The sequence below is a fragment of the Eschrichtius robustus genome, chromosome 17 (assembly GCF_028021215.1).
Source record: "Eschrichtius robustus isolate mEscRob2 chromosome 17, mEscRob2.pri, whole genome shotgun sequence".
NCBI classification, from domain to species: Eukaryota; Metazoa; Chordata; class Mammalia; order Artiodactyla; family Eschrichtiidae; genus Eschrichtius; species Eschrichtius robustus.
In genome coordinates this window covers 12,918,292-12,934,215 of record NC_090840.1, presented here as the reverse complement: position 1 = coordinate 12,934,215, position 15,924 = coordinate 12,918,292, and the positions used below count along the sequence as shown (strand labels likewise).

General features: G+C 39.4%; 1 protein-coding gene, 1 long non-coding RNA gene and 1 other non-coding gene across 4 annotated transcripts in view; 2 read left to right on the top strand and 1 right to left on the bottom strand.

Moving 5' to 3' along the window:
- CSPP1 (centrosome and spindle pole associated protein 1) overlaps positions 1 to 9,224 on the bottom strand; it is a 221,899-nt gene extending 212,675 nt beyond the window's left edge. Inside the window, exon 1 of the mRNA XM_068525678.1 lies at positions 9,150 to 9,224. The gene's annotated coding sequence lies outside the window, so the exon portion shown is untranslated. The remainder of the gene's footprint in view (positions 1 to 9,149) is intronic.
- A 114-nt stretch (positions 9,225 to 9,338) lies between these two features.
- Positions 9,339 to 12,938, top strand: LOC137751551 (uncharacterized). Of its 2 annotated transcripts, none has more exons than XR_011070838.1 (5): positions 9,339 to 9,725; positions 10,074 to 10,297; positions 12,178 to 12,272; positions 12,512 to 12,580; positions 12,757 to 12,938. It is a non-coding gene; the product is annotated as an uncharacterized lncRNA (long non-coding RNA). The 2 variants fall into 2 exon arrangements; XR_011070839.1 differs by having other exon boundaries at positions 10,033 to 10,297.
- Positions 12,359 to 12,441, top strand: LOC137751677 (small nucleolar RNA SNORD87). The gene has a single exon (XR_011070922.1). It is a non-coding gene; the product is annotated as a small nucleolar RNA SNORD87 (small nucleolar RNA).
- Positions 12,939 to 15,924: the final 2,986 nt, after the last annotated feature.

Sequence of the window (15,924 nt, the reverse complement as noted above, 5' to 3'; positions counted from 1 at the left end):
ACAAGGTGAAAAGACAAAAAAACAAACAAACAAACAATAAAAAACCCTAGAGAAAAAAGTCACAACAGATGACAGTCACAGTAGTAATTTCCTTTATATAAAAGCAGCTCTCAGGGCTTCCCTGGTGGCACAGTGGTTGAAAGTCTGCCTGCCGATGCAGGGGACACGGGTTCGAGCCCTGGTCTGGGAAGATCCCACATGCCGCGGAGCAACTAGGCCCGTGTGCCACAACTGCTGAGCCTGCGCGTCTGGAGCCTGTGCTCCACAACAAGAGAGGCTGCGACGGTGAGAGGCCCGCGCACCGCGATGAAGAGTGGCCCCCGCTTGCCACAACTAGAGAAGGCCCTTGCACAGCAACGAAGACCCAACACAGCCAAAAATAAATAAATAAATAAATAAAAATTAAAAAAAAAAAAGCAGCTCTCAGAATTTAAAAAGACCAGCAACTCAGTAGAAAATTCCACAAATGATATGAGTAGGCAGTTCATAAAAAGAAATCAAACAGCTAATATCTTTATGAAAAGACACACAACTCACCTATGATAAGAAATATAAATTTAAAAAGCAATGAAATAACATATTTCACCTATCAGAATGATACAAACTGTCCAGTTATAAATAAGTCCTGGGGATGTAATAGAGAGCATGGTAAATATAGTTAACAAGACTGTATTGTGTATTTGAAAGTCGCTAAGAGAGTAGATCTTAAAAGTTCTCATCGCAAGAAACAATATATAACTATGTAAGGTGATGGATGTTCACTAAACCTGTAGGGATCATCTTGATATACATCAAATCATTATGTTGTACCCCTTAAACTTATACAGTGTTATATGCCAATTATATCTCAATAAAACTGTTGGGGGAAATGGGTAAGTGATGATAATTTTTCTGGCATACTAGAGTTAACTTGTTTTAACCATAATGCTTGAGCATGTATGTTTTTAATGAAAATTAATCTTTGTAATTTTTATCCTCCTGCCTTTTTTTCCCTTTAATATTAAATGGAGAAATGTGAAATAAAAGAATGACACAAAGGTAAAATACCCGTTTTTGGTGAGGGTGGGGAAATGAGGATTATAGCACTGCTGGAGTATACAAGCTTTTTAAATACAATTTTGCAGTATCTCTCAATATTTTATGTGTACACGTTCTGACTTAGCAATTCCACATTGAAGAATTTCACTAATAATATATGTACATTCACAAAAGTCTGTGAGAATAATTATTGCAGGTATTCATCACCTTTCACCCACACTCTGTAAACTTAGAAGTTTTCCCTGCCTTCTGTATTGGCTGCACCCAAGTAACCTATCAAAAATGCAAACCTGAAGATGTAATGTATTTACTTGTGCAAAACCATTCAATGGCTCCCCATCATGTAAGAGCAGGTCTAAACCTTTAACTTGGCTTATGAAACCCCTACCTATATCACTGCCCACTGTTCTCCACCACTGCCTATTTATACTTTAAGTTGTAGTAAACACACACACACACACACACACACACACACACACAGAGCTATTTCATGCTTCAGTGCTTTTGTTCATCAATCATCAGTTGGTCCACAAATATTTTCTTAATACTATGGCAGGCATTGTTCATTGCTTACTATATCAGTTAGGAATTGCATTCAGCTGCTAACAAGGAAGACCGAACCATACTGGCTTAAGTAAATTAGGACTTTATTCTCTCATGTAAAAAAAATCCACAAGTAGGCAGTCCAGGGCTGGTAAGATGGCTTCGTAAAGATATCAGGGGCCAAGGCTTCTACTTATTTCTCCTTTGCCAGAAGTGGGTCACAAGGTCACCCCCAGTTGTAAGGAAGGAATATCAGTTTGGGTTTGGTGGCGGTATCTGCTCTAGCTAGTTTAAAAGGAAAGGGGTGTCTTACAAGGTATTAGTGACTTACAGAATCATTGGGATGAAACAAACTCGGGCTGGATTTACAGGAACAATTTCCTAAGTCATTCCATGGAACTGGGCTGCCAAAGCAGTTAATCTTCTGCCATGACCTGGACTCTGCCATCCCAGTGGAAGCTGCCCCTGCAGTGACTGACTCCAGAAACATGCGGCCTTTGCTGCATAAATGCCAGCACAACGGATGCCTCGCAGCCTGCTTTTCTCCTCTCCTAACTCAAGTTAGAACTCAGATTTTTGCACAGATGCATTTGATTGGCAGGACCTAATTCACATCCATAATCCAAGCTGCAAAAGAGTTTTGGAATACTATATAATACTTAGCTTTTCATCCTCTGAAGTACAGAAACGCAGATAAAAGGAGGCTGGAGTAAGTACTGAGTGAGCCAGTTCTCAGCATCTACCACAGGAGGCAGGGGAAGCAGGCAAACAGATTGAAATAATAGGCTGAGACCAAGGACTGGGCACGTAACACAAACAAAATCAGGGTTCCATTATCAGGGAAGAAGGCTGGCGATGGCTACGGGATGGCAATAAGGGTACCTGACACAGTCTTAAGAAATCAAGGAAGCCTTCCTGAGAAGGCAAAGAGGGACAAGAAGAGCAGTCTAGGCATAGGAAAAACCAGGTGAGAAGAACATGCTGCTTTGAAAGAAAGTGCCTGGGGAAGAAGGATGGATACTTCACATATATTATCTCATTTAATCCTCACAACAATCCTAGGAATAAGTTATATTATTCCCAATTTTCAAATCAAGGAGGACCTTGAAAGGTACATTAAAGGATCTGGATTTAAGGGTAGCCAGAAATCTTGCATAGAAATGCAGAGGTATTGGGTACCAAGGAGCTATTCCTAAACAGAGAGAAGAGTACAGAGTTCCAAACAACATAAAACACCATAACTATAACTAAAAAATAAAACAGACTGAGAAAAGTTATTTGCAATGCATGTAACTGTTAATCGACAAAAGATTAGTATCCAGAATATAGAAAGAAATCCCATAAATCAATTTTTTAAATTACAGATACTTCAATAAAAAATCGGGCAAAGCTCTGAAGGCTATGATTTACAGAAGAGAAAACACAAATGATTAAAAACATGAAAAAAATTTAAGAGAAAAGCAAAACATTCATAAAGTTATCTTTTCAACCTTATAGCAAATGCAAATTAAAATAACAGTAAATACCATTTGATATTTATCATATTGACAAAAATGTTTAAATTCTGAGAAGAGCAAGTTTTGACAAGGAAGTAGAGCAACTACTTGGAAAGCAATTGACTACATTATGTATGAAGATGCATGTATCCTTCAACCCAGCAATTCAGCTTCTAGGGACAAAGGTGTCCTGGGAAAGCTAATTGTTAATTATTCAAGCATTCAGGTATCTTGTGAACTAGTTGTTAGTAGCTTGAAATCGCCAAGATGTATTAATAGCGTGGATATCTGCAAATGCTACAAATCAGGGTTTTGTTTTAGGGGGTTTGGGGGTTTGTTTGTTGTTGTTTTTTTTGGAGATCCTGTTTACCAAAATACCACCGGACATAGAGAAATTCATGCATAAATACAAGGAGACGTCGTAGAAAAAACATTCAGAATCTACGCTGTATTTAATTTTAACGGGGTGTTAATTTCAGGACATAATTTGTATTAGATCATCACTGAGGTAAAATAACATCATACTTTAACCTTAGTTTGAATTTTTCAATTACTTCCACATTCTCAACTCTCTATGTAATCATTCTTAAATAATTTTTTTTGAACAGTAATAAAAGTGTATTATTTCACATAACAAGAAGATGGAGTGGCTCCCTGGCTGCTTAACTTGGTGACTATTCGATGTCTTTAAGTTGCTTGGTTCCTTTCCTTCCCACTTTGCCATCAACAGAAGCTCCCCTTATTTAACAAGAGGGCTGCAGCGATGCCAGGAATTCTTTCACCGTTGATCGATGATGATCATATCTAGGGGAAGAAGAGCTGTTTCTTCCCACATGTGCCTTTTCATCAAAGAAGAAAACTCCCTGAAGTTCCCTAGCAGACTTCCCCTCAGGTCCCTTTGGTCAGCTTGAATAATTTTAATAACATTCCATTACATTCAGAATTTGTCATAGGATTTAAGTAGTTGTTTGCAAGGCTTACTTGTAACATAAAAGTTAAATTTTTAAACAGAAAAGGAAAACCCTAGAGTCTCACATTGACAATTAAAGCCACTCATTATTTTAGATCCGGGCAGAAATCGTAAGTAATTTAGGTAATTTTCACCGAAATTATCTCGGTAAAGTTCATGTACTTCAAGTGTTTAAGAATCAACTTTCATTCAGATCAGTGCCCTATATTCTGACAACTTAATGTATTTTTCACAGATTTAGAACTTTAACCTTGACGAGAGGTATAAATGCTATGATTATCTTAATGTCAATATTATGTTTAAAAATAATCTTGCCTGAGGTAAAAGGATCATATATATGAAAGTCATGCATTTGTGACTAGGGTCATTTACATTTCTCTTGCTTAACTCTATTTTGACATGCTTACCATTGAGCAAGGGAAAGCACAAGCATATGGTTATTATAGCCAACTTCCTTCCAGTTCCAACCTCATTTTTTGCTGCAAACATCTAGGGGAACCAGGAGGTTCTCCAAGTCATTCACTAATATGAAAAAGACTGAAGGCCAAATGTATTAATTTACTAATGAGATTTACATGTGTAAGTGCAGACTATAGATTCTGACAGCTTGTAAGGAAATAATATCCTATATGCCCTGAATCCACACATATGTCTATCTACGAAATGTAAACTTTCTAAGATAATCCAGGTTATACTATCAAAAAATAGGTACTTTTTAAAAGTTACTTTTGATAGGGACTTCCCTGGCAGTCCAGTGGTTAAGATTCCGCGCTTCCACTGCAGGGGGCACGGGTTCAATCCCTGGTCAGGGAACTAAGATCCTGCATGCTGCATGGCGTGGCCAAAAAAAAAAAGTTACTTTTGATAAACCACTATAGCATATTTAAACCATGACACTTTTCCCTTGAAGTGGTTTTAGTTGTATTTGCAACTGGCAGCGTTAACTCACTTCAGCAACTTGGAGACCAGCAACCCCCAAGGATGTGCTCCTTGCTGGAGAATACCAAACACTTGTTATGATGCCAGTCAGGGAATGATGGCTGAAGGGGCAAATCTTAGAAATGGTATATTTTTGAAGTCAGAAAAGAAAATGTACTACTTTAATAATTTTTCAACTTGATTTAATTTAATTATAAAATTGCATACACATAGTAAAAATCCAAACAGTAGAGAATGGTATACAATAAAAAATTAAAATATCACTTTCCCCACAAGCCCCAAGTTTCACTCCCTAGAGGCATGCACTGTAAAGTTTCTTCTGTTACCTCTCAAAAATATTTTATGTATAGTCATATAAATGCATGTTCTTTTTATTTAACCAAAAATGGGATTTTACTAAATACCTTCTGCATCTAGCTTTTAAAATTTAATATACCTTGAAAAAAATTTCCAAATCAGCACATACTCATTTATTTATGCATTCAAGGGATATTTATTAAGTATTAGGTACTAGGAATAAAAAGGTAAGCAAAACAGATAAGGTCTTCCCTCTCACAGAATGTATATTCCAGTGAGGGCAGCAAAAGTATATGTTTTTTTTTTAGAGTATAATTACAGATTATGAAGGAAACAAAAAGGGGGATGTTTTATAGTAGACCCACTTTAGATAGATAGGTGGGGCAAGTGTGGCCTCACTGAGAAGCTGACATAGAAGCTGAGATCAAAGAAAATATTAGTCACTCAGAAAACTGGGACAAGAGAATTCTAGGCAGGAGCAAAGGCCTTGAGATGTGAAAATTGTTTGGCATGTTCCAAAAACTAAGTGTAGGCCAAGGTGACTGGTGTGTAGCAAGAGAGGGGAAGCAAGAGATGTGGTAAGCCATGTGAAAGGCGTGGATCTTTTTTCTCTTTTTAAAATATTTTGTATTTAATTTTATTGTGGTAAAGTATACATAACATAAATTTATCATTTTAACAATTTTTAAGTGTACAATACAGTGGCATTAAGTATACTCACAATTCAGTCACAAACCATCAGCACTATCCATTTCCAGAACTTTTTCATCATTCCAAACAGAAATTCTGTACCCATTAAACAGCAACTCCCCGTCCACTCTTCACCCCAGCCTCTGGTAACTCCTGTTTCACTTTCAATCTCTTTGAATTTGCTTATTCTAAGTACCTCATATAAGCGTAACCATACAGTATTTGTCTTTTTTTGTCTGGCTTATTTCACTTAGCATAATGTCTTCAAGGTTCACCCATCTTATAGCACATATCAGAGTTTCCTTCCTTTTTAAGGCTGAATAATACTCCATTATATGTATGTACCATATTTTGTTTATCCATTCGTCCATTGATGGCATTTGGGTTGTTTCTACCTTTCGGCAACTGTGAATAATGCTGCTATGAACACTGTTGTACAAGTATTTGAGTCTCTGCTTTCAATTTTTTAGGTCTATACCCTGAAGTTTTCCACAGTGGCTGCACCACTTTACATTCTCACCAGCAATGGTGCATGGGTTCCAATTTCTCCACATCCTTGTTAACACTTGTTATTTTGCTATTGTTTTTCAAATAATAGTCATCCTAATGGGTGTGAAGTGGTATCTCACTTTTTGAGATTAGTTTTGATTTACATTTTCTTAATGGTTAGTTACATGGAGCATCCGTTTCATGTGCTTATTGGCCATTTGTATATCTTCTTTGGAGAAATGTCTATTCGTGTCCTTTGTCCATGTTTGAACTGGGTTAAATTTGTTGTTGTTGTTGAGTTGCAGGAGTTCTTCATATATTCTGGATATTAATCCCTTATCAGATATATGCTTTGCAAATATTTTTTTCCATTCTGTGGATTGTCTTTGACAATCTCTTGATAGCGTCTTTTGATACACAAAAATTTTTAATCTTGGTGAAGTCCAATTTGTTTTTTTCTTTTGTGGCCTGTGCTTTTGTGTCATTTCCAAGAAATTATTGACAAATCAGTAATAGTGGCTCCCACACCTGCCCACCCAGCAAAGGCCTGGTGAAGGTGGCTGCCCACGTTGAAAATTAGGTAGTGGAAGTAATATCCGTCCAGGAGTCTGTGATGGCCGGCTGAGGCCTAAGCCACCACTTAACAGAAAAAAACAGTGCCTCCTTGGGGCCCCAAAGAATTTTTTCCCCCCTACTCTTGGCCTTCTTGGATATGACATCCTACCTTCACTCCATCCCTTGTGTACTAAGTAAACATTGGCCATGTCCTGCTTGGCTGGCATGATGGTAAGGCCCATCTGCTTTTCTTTGAGGTCTGGTTCACTCACAACTTGATCACCTAATCACATATGTTCCTTCTTTCTAAACTTCCATAATTATTTTTCTAAAATAAAAACTCTAATCATGTGCTTTTAATAATTTTTTAAGGCTAAAACTTACACCATGACCCATCATATGCTTCACAATTAGGCCCTGCACACTGTGTCACACTCCAGCCCCACGAAGGGGTTCAGAGGAAAGTTCAGTGCTAATGATATTGGCGGTCTTTTTCAAACAAAGAATTTTAAGCCCCTGTAAAGCATTCAACAAAAACTTTATATAAATGTTACCAACCCGGGCTCTTGGACTCTTTAATCAATAGATATTGATAAGGGTCCAGATGAGAATTTCAGGCAAGGCTTCACTGGGGCTTGTGCTACAGCACAAGGGAGCGAAGGAAGTACAGGTGCCCTTGCTCGCTCTCAGAGAGGAGCTGCTTGGGAGCTTAAACGCGATAACAACCGGGGAGGGTCTGTGGGTTGGTCAGGAGGCGTGGCTTAGGTGGTCTGCCCACCCCCTTGGTGGTGCCCTGTGCAGGGATCATGCTTTTTGCTCCCAGCACCTCAGAAGTGGCAGTTGGTTTGTGGCCAATTTGTATCTTATTACTCATAATTGCCCCAACTGCACATGTATGCAGTTATTTTTAGTCCCTTATAGTTTCTTTCAGGTGCAAGCACTGGGTTAAAGGGTCCCAGGTCCCAGCCTATCACATAAAGTGAGTATAATCACAATTTGTTTTGCTAGGTTTAGATTTTCACACCTTGTTTCTTTGAGGCAAATATATTCTGCCCTGGATTTTGTATCAATTTCTTGGATTTTGTTAACCAAGAATTCCAAGAACAGAGACCTGGTTGAAATAAAGAGGCGTTTATTTGGGGTGTGTTAGGACTGCAGCCCCGGGGATACAGCCCCAGGGAGCACTTGAACTGTGTTCTGCCACACTACAAAGTGGCGGAAGCTCGTAAAGGCAGAAAACCATAAGATTACATAAATGGTTTGTCAAGAATTAGGATTGGAGCTGGCAAGAAGTAAGGGTGCTTGCTAAACATGGAATGTTTGGGCGTTGAAATGATTACATAGCTGCCATAGGTAGCGGTAACCTTTGAGACTACAAAGTTGCAGCTAGCAGCTGCTAGCACATACTGTTTTGAAAACATCTGGTGGTGTCCTGAGTTTGACACAGTGCAGAAAATTGAAGTTCTCAGTGATGCAGGAACATGTCTGAAACCACACCCAACACTGTCCACCCAGCTCAATTTTGAATGCCTGGAACCATAGTTACTCCATTTTGATTTTGAAATGACTTAAAATATGTCATCAACTTCCAGTTTTCACAGGAGGGATGATGTGTCTTTTACGGATTCAACTGCTTAATTATATGCTTTCATATGTATTCTTTCTGGAAACAAGATCATCAGCCTGTCTCCTCTAGCACTAAGCCTAATGCTATGCAACCAGAACTCAAGATACAGCGATTGCGAGAAACAAGCGTAATAAAACACAAAGCACGAAAATCTACAGCAAATTATAACATGTTCATAAAAACAAGGCAAGTGATTGCTTTATGAATGCTTTTTCTTAACGCTCTACTATTATTATCAATCAAATTAGTAACAATAGCTACTAATATAGAGGAAATGTAACAGCTCCTTTTTTTTTCTAGTAAATAGTTCTTCTGTATGTGTTAAGGGGTCGATTCCAGATGCCCTTACTCTAAATTGGGGTGTCCAATACCACCACTTTTTAAAGTACTGAACTACCCGAAGGTAGAAGACCAAGCAAATATAACTAGGAATGGGAGACCCTTTCTTTTTAGAGCATTTTCTGCTTGCTTGGATCCATTACAAACTGGTAGACTAATCACTTACATACTCAAGGGGAGAGCTCACAGCGAGGTCCTCAGGAGCCTCGAAAACCTCTGTGGAAATTCCCAAAGCGCCTCCTCTGCCGGCCATGTAAACTTGCGGCGCTGCCGGAGTGCGCCGGCTGTAGGGGCGGGGCCAGGGCCGGAAGGGGCGGGGCCAGGGCTGGAGGGCCCAAGCGCCCCTCCTGGCCGCGGTGCTTTCTTTTCTGCCGCGCCGCCGGAGAAGGAAGGTGCTTCGGGCACCGTCGGCCTTGCGGGCGGGGCGGCAGCGCCTACGGGCCTGTCGCCGGGCTCTTTGAGAGTGTGGGGGGGAGTCCCTGCGGTGTTAGATCCTCTTCTTTTTTTTCTGCCGGGAACCTGGCTCCGAGCCAGACCGCATGGGTCCGCCTCGGGCCTCTCCGCTCTGTGGGTCTCGAGCCCGGGGCCTCCATCCCGATGCCGTCCGTCCACTGCCGGGCACAGCGGAGCGCTCGGCGCGGCCTCAGCCTCAAGGTCATGTCAGGAGGCCCCCCTTCCTCTCCCCCTCCCCAATTGACGCAGCCTCGAGCTTTCCTCCGCGCCGTCTGCTCAGTCGCATTTTGTGAGTATGTCGGAGCTGACCCTTCTCCTTAGTAAGCGCCGATTTCGACTGTTCTCAGCTCAAACTAAGTAAGGGCCTTCTGCGATTCACTCGGTTCTGAGGCGGCTGGAAGGCGCGGTGGGTGGCTTGGCCGAAGCCCTTTTATATCCCCAGTAAAGCTTTGTGTGCGGCCTAGATGGTTTCAGGGTCCCTTAAACGGGCGCTCATTTATCCTTACTAAGGAAACGTTCTGTAGTGGGGGAAGGGATCTTAGGTCTCAAGACAACCTTGACCTACCTTTGTGATTGGTTTCTAAATTTGTTAACAGCACAGTTTACCTACTAACAATGAGTTTTGGTCTCGACGCAGTGGAGCATTGTCGGCATTTGTTCCCGGATCTTCCTTTGTAAATATGCTCTGGAGACGTGGCGTTGAAGTTGGAGAAGAATCCGTACAGTATAGGAGGCCCTTAGGCTGTAAATGCCGGCTATACCCTTAGATGCTTCGGGTCACAGAGATTTCTGGATACAATACAGAAGAAACCGGTCAAGAACTGGGAGACTGGAAGAACTTTTGCCTCTTCAAAAGCAAAGGTATAAATGAACCTTGTCCATGGGACTTGGTATCGTCATGCGCTTGTTTGTTTTTTCCCTCCCCCCAATTTGAAATACAAGTTGTTTCATCTAAAACAATCCAACGGTTAACTGTCAACAAGGCAAATGTGATGGCTGGTAGTAGTTTATATTTGGTATTACAGTCATCGTTTTTGAGGCCTAAGTGGCTTGAATACTATTTTCATTGCTAAGTGTTGGTATTTTTAAAAATTTTACAAAATAAATGTTTGATTAAAGTTTTGATAATGTATGTAAGTTCTTAAGCATAATAAATACACAAGAGCCCACTGATCCATTTAAGAACTGGGATATTATCAATACCATAACATCTGTTTGCTTCCCTATCCCATTCCTTCCTTCCTTCCTTCCTATCCCATGCCTTCCACCCTGAGGTGCCCATCATCTGGGATTTTGTGCCCAGACTTGGTTTTTTGAGGGGAGTAGGGTGGATAGCAGTTTTATTATACATACATATCCCTAAACATTCTTTGTTTGTTTTAGGCCTTAAACAAATCGGACTTGCGTGTATCAATAGTTGTCAAAAGTGCCATGAATCATATATTAAACTGAAGTTTTCCAAGTTGGAATTATTCATAACCAATAGTATGTGTTCCTAATATTATGTGAAATATCTCAGCATTTCAAGACTTGAAAATGATAAATTGTCTTGCAAGGCCCAACATTTGATATGTCTTCATAAATCATTTCCAACAGCTGTCCAGTTCAATGATTTATCCTCCTGGGGTTCTGTAGGACATGATCTGTGGCCCTGGCCATGCCCTTTACAGTTCATAAATATGCTTTCAGGCAACTTGGGACTTAATTCTACAGGACTGTGTCCAGTAATGATGTCAATATAATGTATCTCTGCTCTGAAACTATATTAGATCTGCCATAATAATGCTCTTAGTTAGAGGTCTGCACACTTGTTTTTATATATCTAACCTTTAACCTGGCTCATCTCATTCTTGTCAAGCTCTGAGGCAGAAAAGCAATGGCTGGGTACTCATTAGGACCATCATGTCTTAAAATCTGTACTGCCACAGTAAAAGAACATCATAAATATATCCATCATTTTTGCCCATGCTAATGAATCCATGTCCAGCTTGGAAAGATCATTTATGGAATTATTAGGGCCTAACGACTCAAAAGGACTAACACATCCTCAAGTCATTATCGATATTTAAAATTGGGGGCTTATCAGTTTGACTACCAAAAATAAGTATAATTAAGCAGCAGGCACATTCTTTTGTTCCTTCAGAGATGTGTTAAACAACAGATAGAAAATGACTCCACTATATAGTCTTTTTTTTTTTTTTTTTTTAATAAATTTGTTTATTTATTTATTTTTGGCTGCGTTGGGTCTTCGTTGCTGCGCGCGGGCTTTCTCCAGTTGTGGCGAGCGGGGGCTACTCTTCGTTGCGGTGCGTGGACTTCTCATTGCGGTGGCTTCTCTTGTTGCGGAGCATGGGCTCTAGGCGTGCGGGCTTCAGTAGTTGTGGCATGCGGGCTCAGTAGTTGTGGCATGCGGGCTCAGTAGTTGTGGCACACGGGCTTAGTTGCTCCGCAGCATGTGGGATCTTCCCGGATCAGGGCTTGAACCCGTGTCCCCTGCATTGGCAGGCGGATTCTTAACCACTGCGCCACCAGGGAAGTCCTATATAGTCTTAATGTTAGTAGTTTTTATTATAAATTTGATTGGGAGTCAGGAAGATTGCAGGTTTTTTTTGTTTTTTTTTAATGGCTCCTGATAAGAATGGGAAAAAAAAAATCCTACTGGACCATATTACATATAAGATGGCAGAAAAACAGATACAAGTACAAATGAGAATTCACAATGAAATATGTTTAATTTCTAGGTACAACAGAGCCTATGAGTTGAAGATGAATGAAGGTCGTTGTGATAAATGTTTCCCAAAAACTTGTCATAGGGGTTGGCTGTGCACGTAACAAGGTACCAAAAGTTATAATGTTAAATTGTGTGCTTTTTTATGTGTTTGTGGTATTGTTCCTGAAGCGCAGTACCAAAAATGTTTAATAACTGGCACAGTGATGACTTACTTTTTGCCGTTTACCCAGCTGAGGGTATCTTTGAAGAAATAATTTAAGACTGAGATGCCAATAATATATATTATGTGAATTACTCAAATATAATGCAGTTTTTTATTAAAATGGGTGAAATGTTCTTTTCAGCATATAAGTACCTGCAGATGAATGTTCAAGTCCTTAGCAGTGGTGTTTAAAAATTCTTCATTGCCTCAAGTAAGTAATTAAGATTTGTCAAGCAACCACATCTAGAGATAATTTGAAAGTACCTGATAAATTCTAAAGGGCTGAGGCCATTTCCTGTTAAAGGTGCCTTTGTGTGTCAGGTTTTGATTTTCTTCGAGTTTTGATTATGGATTGATTTTCACTGTTGGTTTCTGATTTTTTTCCAGAGGTGTGGCATACAACATTTTGGAAGGGAAAATGAAGAATTGGTCAAGAAGACATGAATTAAAGCAAATGACGAAAATTAGTATTTTATTTAACATTGATCATCTCACAATAAATTATGTAGAAAAATATAAGTTCAAATGATTTTAATTGCTGGGCAATAAAGTCTGTTTTCTTTAAAATATATCAGGTCTTTAAACAGCTTCATTTTCTTTTTTTTTTAGATTTTTTTATAAGTTTATTTTCTTTTACAAATTTATTTATTTATTTATTTTTGGCTGCATTGGGTCTTTGTTGCTGTGCGTGGGCTTTCTCTTGTAGCGGCAAGCAGGGTCTACTCTTTTTTGCCGTGCGCGGCCTTCTCATTGTGGTGGCTTCTCTTGTTGTGGAGCGCGGGCTCAGTAGTTGTGGCTCGCGGGCTCTAGAGCGCAGGCTGTAGAGTGCAGGCTCAGTAGTTGCGACGCACAGGCTTAGTTGCTCCGTGGCATGTGGGATCTTCCCGGACCAGGGCTCAAACCCATGTCCCCTGCATTGGCAGGCGGATTCTTAACCACTGCGCCACCAGAGAAGCCCCTAAACAGCTTCATTTTCATAGTTAGTAGTCAGACTTGTTTTTAACATACTTTAGGGATAGTATATTCTTGTCAATAACTAGCTCCTCTGTGGATAGTGATTCTCTTTGAAGTATCAGGTGGTGGGCAGCTGAGGAGACTTTTTAGTACATCCAGTTCTCATACCCTTTCTTGCCTTATGGGGTTTCTGGAGAGGTGCTAATCACTGCGTACTAAATAACTGAGAGCCTCCCCTTCAGAACCTGCTGTTCCTGAAAAACAAGCATAGTTGACCCTTGCCCCTTAGGGGCGCCAACCATCCTCAAAGTCAAAAATCCAAGTATAGCTTTATAGTCCACCCATTGTATCCAAGGTTCCACATCCTCTGATTCAGTCAGCTGCAGATTGTATAGTGTAGTATGTATTTATTGAAAAGAAAATCCACCCTTTATGTGTACCCATGCAGTTCAAAGCTGTGTTCAAGGGTTAACTAGTTGAAATTTTCTCAACTCCTTAAATTACCCATTATAAGTAAAGGTTTCACCTATGACCTACAGATTTTTTAATTTTAATTTTATTCTTGGTTTGCTTTTACATTTGTGAAGAAAAAAGGATTTGGGAATTAATTTAGGACAAATAAGGATTTGTCCTATTCCTAGTATTAGTAATAATATTCTAGATTAAGGCAAATAGCGACTGGACAGTCCAATCTGTCCAGGGCATGCAAATTTACAAGAATTCAAAAACAACTGAAATCCTACCCAGGTGAAGATTTAAATTTAGCTAAATCTTGCTTTTCCCCTGTTAAGTCCCACAGTACATAAATTCCTTGCTTTTATCAAGGTTATAATTTCAATATGGTAAGTCAAACAGTATAAATTGTACAGCAACATCTCATCACTTCCCATCAGAGGCAACGTTTTTTTTTGAAAAGCACTTGTTATTTAATGAATCTCCCAGCATGTGGCTTCAAGCTACCAGGACACAAGCCCCACCGACACCCTTAATCTTCTCCTCAGCCCTTCTGCTAAAGAATTTGGCCTTCACGATGACAGGCTGCTTCGGGAGCTTTCCCTTCCCCAGAACTTTGTAGAAACTGATGGCACCACATCAATGATCGGAACAGCTCCGGTCTTGTTCTGGGCAGCATTTACCCGTGTCTGCTCACTGACCAAGGTCCACAATTTATCAAGGTTGACAGTTAGGCAGAAGCTCTGGTTCTTTAAGTGGTAATGCCTCATACCAACTTCTCCAAAGTATCCTGGGATATTTGTCGAAATTGATCCTGTGGTGATGCATGCCACCAGCATTACCGCGGCCTCCCGGGTGCTTACGGTGTTTGCCTAACATTTGAAAACCATTTTCCCCCCAGTGTTTGATACTAGTCCTTTCATTTCATCAACAGAATCTGAACACTTCACAAGTGTAAAATGGGGGCCATTTTATGGATCCTAGTTTTATAAAACATGTTTTGATTTCATCCCATAGAGAACAAAAAACTGAAATGTAGTATATAAGAAGCCACAAAATAAGGTCTTTAATTTGTAATACATGAATTTTTTTTAGACTAGGTTTGCCTTCTGAAAACAACACTGTATAGTCTCTGGCACTAGTGGATATTCAGTAAATACTGTTGAATGAACGGCTAGGAAATAAAGTAATAAATGACTTGTTAAAGTCCTCTAGAGAGTGAGAGAGCTGTCTGCCTTCACGGTTAAACTCCATGAAGTACCTATTTCTAAAGAATTGATGCATGACAGTGTCTTGGTTAATAAGGTGGCAATTTTGTGATGACATTTTCCTTTTAGTGAGTAGAATTGTCTTTTTTATTAAAACTTTGGAAAATAAATACAAGGATTTGGGGATTTTACAAGATAAGTATATTTTTGCACGGTGTTCCTACCTTTTCAGAGCAGATATCTTCCCTCCAAAAATGAAGACAGGGTTTGCAAATTGGTTTCTTTGCCTTTTGGTACCTTTCTTGTAACTAGTTAGGTTTAAGAAGCCAACTACTGCTCCTTGATTCAATGGAACTTACTTTTTTTCATTTAACGTGGTTTAAAAATGGAAAATTTCCAAGGCTTTTCCTGATCCCATAAGTAGGGCTTCTAAAACAACATAATAGACATGTCAATATCTAGCATGAAAAGTCCTTACATTGAAGGCTTCTGGTTATATAAATGCTGTTATTTACTCATCAATTTTTCAGGTTCACAAATGAAGAAAAAAATGGTTTTACTTTGTAAGTAAATACTTAAAGTGTTATTGCCATCTTGTGACAAATAGAGGGAACTACACAAAAGTTACTATTTTTTTTTTTTTCCATTGCTTAGTTTGCAACATTCTTTATATTTTAATCTGTGGACAACTGGTACACTGGGCTAACCAGAAGTTTTTTTAATAAGATTATCCTAAATTATAAATTTCTGCTGTTGGCTTTGAGATTTGTATTAGTGTTTATTCCATTAGCAATTAATTTGAAGAAATCATATTTTATATTTTTTAAGGTGGCATTCTAATGTACCCCTACACACATTACCTGAAGCATTACTTCAAAATCACTCACACTTTTTTCCACTGCTTAAAAAGGAATGAAGAAAAAGAATTTCCTCAGATTGC